Raw genomic sequence first — 9457 nt, 5'->3', positions numbered from 1 at the left:
GATGTCTGCGTGTGACGCATATCAAATAGCAGATTATGACTTCCTTGAAACGTTTCTGGTGCACACATGACTTCCGTTCACCAAAAACTGGTCTTAGTGAGTGTAATTTGTTATTCGCTTCGTTGAATTGAGTAGACTGCTATTTTTTCTTGCTTTTGAATGTGCTAAGTGCATGAAATCTTTATAGGGCATATTTACATTTTTAATTTGCTTGCCACAAGTTTGAGCAGCGCTCAAATCTGCTCATTCTTGCCTTTTATGCCGACATGACAGGTACAAAAGCGCAGTTTAATGCTTTGTCAGTGAGGTATGGCGGTTATTATATTGTGTTGGATGTCATCAAGCAGTGGGGTGATTGCATTTAAAGAGTGAAGGGCTGTAAGCATAATTAGCGAGTATGTGTGAATAACACCGTTTGCGACATTCTGATCTATTATTTTTTCTACGACTTCATAAATTGCGTAACATTCGGCAGTGAAGATGGATGCACACTAGTCTTAGTATTTCATTCCAATTGCGTTGTACCACTTCGCTTCCAACGTAAGGATCTGTTTTGGACCCTATGTGTAAAAAGCTGTGAAAGCTAGCAGTGTGCTTTCCCTCGAGTCTAAAAAATTCTTGTGTTGTAGCTTGTTGTGGATCTGTTTTTTTTTCGGAACACTGTAAGAGTGATATGCCGGAAAATTATACCATGGCGGCAGAGAATCTTGTCTGCGAGCAATGCTTGGCAATGCGTCTAGTGCGCCGAGACTTTGGCCCATCTCTTGAAATCGCAAATGCAGTGGCCGGGTAACTTGCGGTTTATTTTTAAGGGGTGTTCTAGACGGACGCTTTGTAGTGATGGGGTAGCATAGATGCTTCTGCAGTGAACGGATTTTAGATTGTATGAGCATGTGAGCATGGCTCTTCTGTCTGTAAGTTATGGTTCATTGGTTTCTACATACAGCTATTTATCAGATACGTCCTATATGCACCAGTTGTAAGACGCAAACCTAAATTATTTACTGGATTCAGTCGTTCCAGGTAAGATGGTCTCGTTGACCCATAAACTATACATCCGTAATCTACGGTAGAGCGTACTACAGACTGATAAATTTGTACAAGGCATGTTCTATCGGAACTCCAGTGTTTTCGTGAGAGTAGTTTGGTATATTAAGGGATTGACACGCTTTTTTTTAGGGTGTTTATACGTGGCAGGAATTTGAGTCATTTGTAAAACGTTATTCCTACAAATTTGTGTTCATCATTTACTTTTAGTGTGACTTCATCCAGATGAAGAGAGGGATCAGTGTGCAGGGCTCGTCTAAGCAAGAACAGAACAGCTACTGGCTCGTGCTTGGAAAACTTGAAACCATTTTTGCCTGCCGATGTCATTACTTTGGTTACTGTCAGTTGTATTTGTCTCTCGCATGTTGTTATGTTTGAAGATGTGCAGGCTATTTGAAGATCATTGACGTAGACTGAATACATAATGGACTTGGAGATTATTTTAGCTACGGAATTAATTTTTACAATAAAGAGGGTCGTGCTTAATATACACCCCTGACTGACTCCTTTTTCCTGAATGAAGTACCACGAGAGAGTTGAGCCTAGGCGTACGTTAAAAGAACGGCTGTAAAGGTAGTCATTCAACCTAGGTCCCCTAGGTCCCAGAGGTTCCCAAGACTCCATGTTGTATCGTACGCTTTCTCTATATCGAAGAAGACAGCAAGGCAATGCTGTGTGTGTATAAAATCTTCTCTGATGGTGTTTTCGAGGCAAACTAGATGGTCAGTTGTTGAGTATGCCTCTTTAAAACCGCTTTGATGAATGTCGAGAAGTTCGCGGGATTCTAGGGCCAATGTTAATTTTATATTCAGGATACTTTCAAAAGATTTCGCGAGACGGCTTGTAAGTGCTATTGACCTATAGCTGCTAGGGGAAGTCGGTGGTTTTTCAGGTTTCAGAAATGGCCCTATGACGGCTCTTTTCCACTTCTGAGTATTTTTCGTTCTATGAATATTTCGTTAAAGTCACTCAAGAGTGCCTTTACGGCAGGCTGAGAAAGGTGGGCAGCATTTCATAGAATACCCGGTGGGGTCCTGGACCAGTTTTTTATAGGCAGACAGTAACTAAATTGCAGTATTATTCCTTCCCAACTCCACTTGTTGGAAGTCTTCGTTTTCCGGCAGTGTTTTTTTTTTCGGAATGACTACGTGTAGTGAGACATACTGGAAACTTCAGCGAAGTTTTCCCTCGAAATGTCTGCCTTTTTCTTTATGCTTGTTTTTGTGCCAGGTATTGTCAAAAGAGGAATCGTGGACGGTGAGAAGCTGCCATTTAATTTGCAAATCTACTCCTACATTTTTTCTGTGTTCTTTGACTCTTTAAATATGGAACATGACTCTGCCATGAGGCTTTCTCGGCGCTGAGACTGACGTACCGAGCTTTTTCTCTTGCCTTTTTAACATGTACGAGGTCCTCTTGTGTCGGGCACTTAAGAAAGCTGCCACAAGCTCAATTTTGTAGTTTTTTTGTTTGCTTGCGCTCTTTTGTGCACCACACGTTGTTGTTTGGTCGCACCACTCCCAATGACTGAGGAATAGCAAACTGTGTGGCAGGTACGACACAATTCATGAACTTTTCATTCATTTGATCAGTGCTCAGATTTTCTAAAACAATTTTTCTAATATGGCTTTTTCTCTAAGAAGTTGCCAGTCTGCTAAATGAAGCTTCTAACGTGGATGTTTTGTTGGGATAATTTCTGGTGGAGATGTTAAACTGATTAGTATAGGGAAGTGATCACTGCCATTAGGGTTGTCAGTGACATCCCATTTAATATTGTTAAAACATAAGGTGAACTAAAAGAAAATTTAAACAGCTAATTTTTTCTGAGATTGGGGTGCAGCATGTGAGTTTTTCTGTATTTAAGACAAACAATATTTGTGAGCATAAAACCTTCTATTTTTGGCCCCTCGAGTCACAGCATTCGCTCCCCAAAGAAAGGGGACTGAGCTTTAAAATCCCCAAGTACTAGATAGGGCTCTGGAGGTTTATCGATGAGTTCTTGTAGATCATGGACTGTTAATGCAAAATGTGGAGGAATATATACAGAAGAGATTGTTATTGTTTTATAGCTAGCGATGCTGACTGCAATGTTTTCAAGTTTTGTTTTCAGTTTGATTTCTTGAGAAGGGACGGCGCTTTGAAAGACAATCGCGACGCCTCCCGGGAGAATATTTGCCTGTTCGCGATCGTGTCTGTAATGATCCAATGAACTAAAAAAGCCATGCTTACGTTTGCAGGTGGAAATGATAACGGGTGTACTAATGTTCTGGACCCGTTTTGAGGACTTCGTATTTCTTTCGCTCAACAAAGCTGTTTTGCCGCACAAAGTGGACGGCCTGGGAGTTAAATCCATCACTTTGCCAGAGGTGCTCACCTCGCCAGAGGCCTCCTCCGGGGAGGGGGGGGGGGTAGTCCTGCGTGATAGCGACCCATGCACCAGAGAAAGGCAGACAGCTGCTCCTGTCTAACCCGCGGATGGCCCTGCCACAGGTCGGTGAAAGTGACCTCAGCAGGTGCCGGAGGGCTGTGTGGTGTGCCGCCCCTGCGCACCACATCAGCGAAGTTTGTTTTTTCTGTGAAGGAGAATGCATTGGTAAGCGCAAAACGCCTCCTCCCCTTTTCAAATGGAATGTTTTCCTTGGACTTTATGGTGATTATCTCTTTTTCGTTCTTCTAGGACGGACAGGCCATGAAGTATGCAGCATGGTCTCCTTCTCAGCGCTGCGCAGGGCTGCGTCACATTCATCAAAATTGGTGGTTCAATTGAAGCGCATTTCGCGCAAGTTTTGCGGCTGCGGCAGCTCTGCAAGCCGTGGCCGCACCTGTGACAATTGAAGCACCTTCGGGGGTTTGGAATGTAATGCTTGATGTTTTAGTCTAATGTATCCGACTTCGATGTTTTCAGGTAATGTAGTTGTGTTCAATTTGAGAACCAGGTGTTTAGCATCTATTTTGTTGTGGTCCTTGCGAATTTTGTTTCGGTACACATCGGTTACATATTCATCGATGAGCTCTTCTAGCATTTTTTTTAGGTTAGATGCATGAAATTATTTTCTGATATGGCGTCCCTGGCGGTGTTCAGGGATCAGTGTACTGTTATGGAGACAAGGATGTCTCGAATCGATATTATGCCTGCGATTTTGTAGTTTCGGACATGGTCACGGATTTATAGCAATAAGTCGCCACTGACCATTTTCGATACCTTGTATCCGGGGCCCAAGGCATCTGTTAGACACTTTGTTAGCAGGAAAGGTGGTAGGATTCTTGCATGCTTTCCTTCTACAGCACTATGTATGACAATAAACTTTGAGAATATTGTTTTTGGTAGTGAAAAATATGCTGGATTGTTCCGCACCCTTTCAGAGGGTGATCATGTTTGGAGAGGGGGGAGCCATGAAATGTGTATGTTGTTAGATGCCAGCCGACCACCGTGCAGCCCCGCAAGGGGACGGGACAGGAACTTGCACGCAAGTCCTGCTCACTCCAGCTCTGCGCCCTAACTAAAATAAATATAGCGCAACTCAGGATGGTTGGCCACACAAGATTAACCCTAGCCGCCGATGAGAGGTGAAAAAACCTAGAAGAGAGGAGGAGACATGATAGTTGTGAGAAAGAAGAATGAAAAGTGAAAGATGGGGGGAGGATAGATAGGAAAAGGCGACTGCCGATTTTCCCGGTCAGCTCAGGCTGGAAGTGCCGTCTACAGGAAGCTGGGGCCAAAGTGGGGTGTTGCCTCCGCCAAGAGTCCCTAAGGGTGCAAACGCTCGGCTTCGGCTCAACCGCCAGGATCCCCTTTTCCCCGGACACGGCGATGCCACGCACGGCTAGGCGCGGGCGCTCGTGTTCGTGGTGGCGCACTGTTCACCATCATCCCCCTGCGAGGATGTCCCTGCAGATGCTCAAGAACCCGTGGTGTCGCCACTCACCAACATATGCGCGCTGCAGATGCCCCCGCGGGGTCATTGCCCAAGACAACCGAAGATGGATGACTTTAAACAAAAAATTATCCCCTTAAGTATGTTTTTAAAAAATAATAAGCCCCTAAAGAAGAAGCTAGCTAGGTTATTGATGTTAAAGCTACCAAACAAGACGAGCCAGAGAACATTCTCCACGCACGTGACACTGGGCATTAGTTTTCATAAACGCGCAAAACTGCCCTCGCACTATCCCCTGATGTGGTGAGGGTATTTACTAATTATTTAACTTTTTAGTGCACAATACGTAGAAAAAAATTAAAGAAAATTATTACCTGCACTTTTTTTCAGCAATCTGTGCACATTTAAATGCGAGTATCGAGGTTATGCGAGCGTGAAAAAGAAATTGATAAAGTGGCATATCACCAAATAGCCACAGTAAACATTTTGTCTATTTTGTGCTGCTTACCGAGTTATGTGACCTACAAAATTAAATACTTTGAAGATGTTGGACGGCCTAGGAAGTGTAACCAATTTTTTATGTAAGAAAATCCCCCCTTTTTTTTGAAGTCCATCCATCGGAAAATGACAGGCCATGAAATGTTGGGTGGTAGATGGAACTCAAAAATTCTCACCCACGTTTCGATGACACAGCTTTCTGCCGGTAGCACCAAACATTTTTACCTGAATGCGAAGGCTAGCGAAAATATTCGGACATCAATCTTTGTATCCAATCTCTTTGTAGTAATTAGTACGCAGTGTGCGACCTGTATGTCGCGAATTTCTAAACCTGTGCCGGGAAGGACGAATAAAATCTGTGACAAATTATAAACCAGTGGTGCCCAAACAACGGGCTTAAAGCTAATAAACGTCTACCTTTACACTCTTGTTCACTCTGATATCCAAAACGTTTCCAAAGTAGTTTTGTGAATAATAATATTAATAGGTTTTCTGCCGTAAGGGCACCTAAGGCCGAAGAGTGCCAAACGCACGATAATTGGTCGGGTCAAGCTAAAATATGCCATATGTTAAAGTGGACACTAGGTGTAGAGGGCCTAAGAGTACGATATTACAGCGATGATTTCAGTGTGTCAAGAAGGAGCATAACTCAAATGGCCTAAAATGGTGTATAGCGCCTAAAAATTGTGGTAAGAGATGTTACTTATAAAAGACGAAGCGAGGTAGCCTCAATCACAATCCTTGCATGAGCAAGACGGGCGAGGCATCTGGCAGCTACAGCTAAGTTCAGCCTTCTCCTCACCATTGAGCAGGGGCTGAGCTTACTTGGAATAAGAGATCTCTTGCAAAAAACCTACATGTCATAAAAATTTAAAAACGCTATCCATTGAAAACATGCGATCATCACCTAAAATTAAAGAAGGGTGCATTGCTATTCTAAATGTGTTTATTTCTGGGAAGTGCCTTCGTCTCTTTCCGTCTCCAATCTCGGGCGCACGATTAATATGGGGACACCTAAGGTGTGGGCACCACATCTCTTGCATGGTGGTGTCGGTGTACCCTTTAAAAGTTGTGAGTGTGCGATCTATGTCTCTCCTATTCTCCGTCTGCAGAAAGCAACTTCTTCGAATCTATTGTTTTTGTGTGGGATACCTTCCAATACTTCGTTTTAATGTGTTTAGTTTGGTATCTGTTTCTACGTCCCAATCCTGCTGCCACTCTTTACGGAGTGCAGTCCTATTATGTGGTTTGAGGCTCTGGCATGGAAGTTTGTTTAGGTGGACATGACTCAGTTCCCTAGCCTACGCAGCAAGCTTATAGCTTCCTCACTTCATTCTATGCCACAGTGGCATGGTACCCAACATATAGCTATTTGAAGGTTCAGTGTGCATAGAGATATCCGACATTTCAGGAGGGAATTTATTACAGGGTGTTTGTATGGTTTCCAGAAGACAGGGCCATAACCACATGTAAGAAATCTAAGTGGATAACAGGTTGGGATTCTATTTTGCAGGATGGATATAAAAGCGAAGAGGATGTCACGACATTCTGCAATAAATATGCTAGTATGTCTATTCATTGTTTTTGTTTCGGAAATTGACAGGTGTGAACTGCTCACGAAACCAAGGAACTCTTGGAGTATTCAGTGTAAAACTTTGTGCACTGATACTTTGCTTGTAGAGACATGAAGTGCTGTTTTATGCCAATTGGCGACCCATGCTTGCCAACCTCATGAAAAGATGTGTCACTGTCAACTGATGCTCTTCCCAGGGAGCAATTATGTGTTTAGAAAAAGTCCCCAGAATGCTGGAGACTGGTATGATCGCGTCTAGGACAAGTGTGGTGACTTTAATGTGTAAATTGGGAGGGGGGGGGGGTTTCAGACAGTCGGTTTGAAAATAGCAGTGTACTGGTTGGGTTTCGGAACTGCGCGGTGCATGGGTGGTCAGCATGAGATAAAATAAATAGCTGTGGTTCAACTACGGCTCAACCTGGTTATAGAGCGAAAGCTGTGATGTATCGGGCAATCAGACGCGGCTTGGCGTCTGCAACGTTGAGTGCGTTCCGGACACAGGCTAGGCAGTGCGCGCCCCCTGCCACCCTGGCAGGTGGCAGTTAATGGTTGATCGAGAGAGGTTGGTCACCTCACGAGCGCTGCGGCCTATTGCTGCAGTGACGTGTGTTTGCCACAGCGTTCTCAGCGATAATGCATGCAGCTCACATCTCTCTCACACAACCGCCACGTACCTCAAAGCGCGATTGAGGCGTCCGCTGTCCGATGGAGCCACTGATGCGCCTTCCTTTCCTCAAAATTATCGGTGTAGAACGTTGTCAACGCCAACGCCAATGGACACAAAGAACGCCGATGGTCGATAGCTTCAGTACCGTGTTTCTGCTACAACGTTATGAATGCCAACGCATGCAGCGCACATGTGTCACTACCGCCACGTAGGTTAAAGCGCGACTTAAGTTTCCACTGTCTCAGGGGGCCATTATGTGCCTTTCCTATGTTTTCCAAGGAAATCGCATTAATATTGAAAATTGGTTTTCATGAAAACAAACGGCGCAGTAACTGTCTCACATATATTGGTAGATACTCGAACCACGAGCAGCGGCGGCGACGGCGCGCGACAGAACAACTGTGGCTCGGTTGAAGGTCAGGTAGAGGTCAAACTGCGGTGCATGCTAAACGCGCCGCAGCTAGCCCAGAGAAGCTTTCGCTTCAATACCTTCGTGACGTATGATATACTTGTGAACTGCCACCGTCGTTCAAGTGACAATTAGTCCGTCTCAACGTAGAAACTGGCAATTGTGCTTGTACGGAAAGCATCAGTAGCCAACCGCAGACCCACGCGGTACCCTGCGCCGAGCATTTTAAGGTGCTTTTTCGTGCTGACTCGAACACTACTGAGCTGTTTTCTATAAGTGATAGAACTATGCCATTTAGAACACTCAGCAGGAAGACTCGACTCTGCAGGCAGCCTCAATACTGGCTGGACAGGATGCTTAGAAGGTTCACTGATTTAATGCAACTTAGGTTTTACCTGCTTAATGTGCGTGACGAATGTAAACTTTTCTTGGATTATGACGTCAAGAAATTTGTGTTCTATTTGACAGCAAGGCCCTGCGCGTTCATTGTGATGTCGGGTTCAGCCTTAATAATACGTTTTTTTAAGGTTCACTTACTGCCTGTGCTGAGTTGAGTTTAAATCCATTTTCTTCTGCCCACTTTGCAACTTTGTTTACTACTCGCTAGATTACCTGCTCACAGATGGACAAATTACGTGACTTGGAGCTTATTTGTGTATCTTCAACATAGAACACTAGGTATTGATCCAGTAGGATGCTCTGCAATGAATTATTTTCACAATAAAAAGAGTGCAGCTAAGAACGCCACCTTGAGGAACACCATTCTCTTGTAGAATTTGATTAGAAAATGAATTCCGTCCTCGGACCTTGAATGCTCGTTCAGACAGATAACTCTGAACGGTGGACAACATATATTCTCCGAGATCCGATCGGCTTAATTAGCTGGCCGCATTCGTATAATCCCATGTGATCATACAAAGGAAAGTACTCGAACATTCTAGAAGGTTATGTCTTATGCATACAATGCAAGGGCAATGGAACCGCTGTTAATTGAAATTTTCATGAAAAAGCCGCAAGAACATTGCAGGCTCATTGTAGACACCATAGCCGGAAATGGAAAGGCTATCACATATTCTTCTATGAATCATGTTGCGAAGAACCCCAAGTTTTCACCTTGTGCAGTTAGAATTAAACGTTCGATATACGAATAAAATAACTTCTTTCGCCTTCAAAGTATATTCATTGCTACAGAGCGCTAACAAGCCCGATGCGAAATGTGCCCTTCTCTCGGAAGAACATTTCAGAGGAGAGAGCGGATATCCCCTCGGTTGGTCTTATATATACCGAACAGCTTGCATAAACAAGCTTCTTGCTTAATTATGGAGCGGACGTGGGTAATTTCCTGAGAAGTGAAGTTGTTATTAGGGGAGCACAGCGAAGGAGTTGTT

The sequence above is a fragment of the Amblyomma americanum genome, chromosome 5 (genome assembly GCF_052857255.1).
Source record: "Amblyomma americanum isolate KBUSLIRL-KWMA chromosome 5, ASM5285725v1, whole genome shotgun sequence".
Classification (NCBI taxonomy): domain Eukaryota; kingdom Metazoa; phylum Arthropoda; class Arachnida; order Ixodida; family Ixodidae; genus Amblyomma; species Amblyomma americanum.
This window is presented reverse-complemented; position numbering follows the sequence as displayed.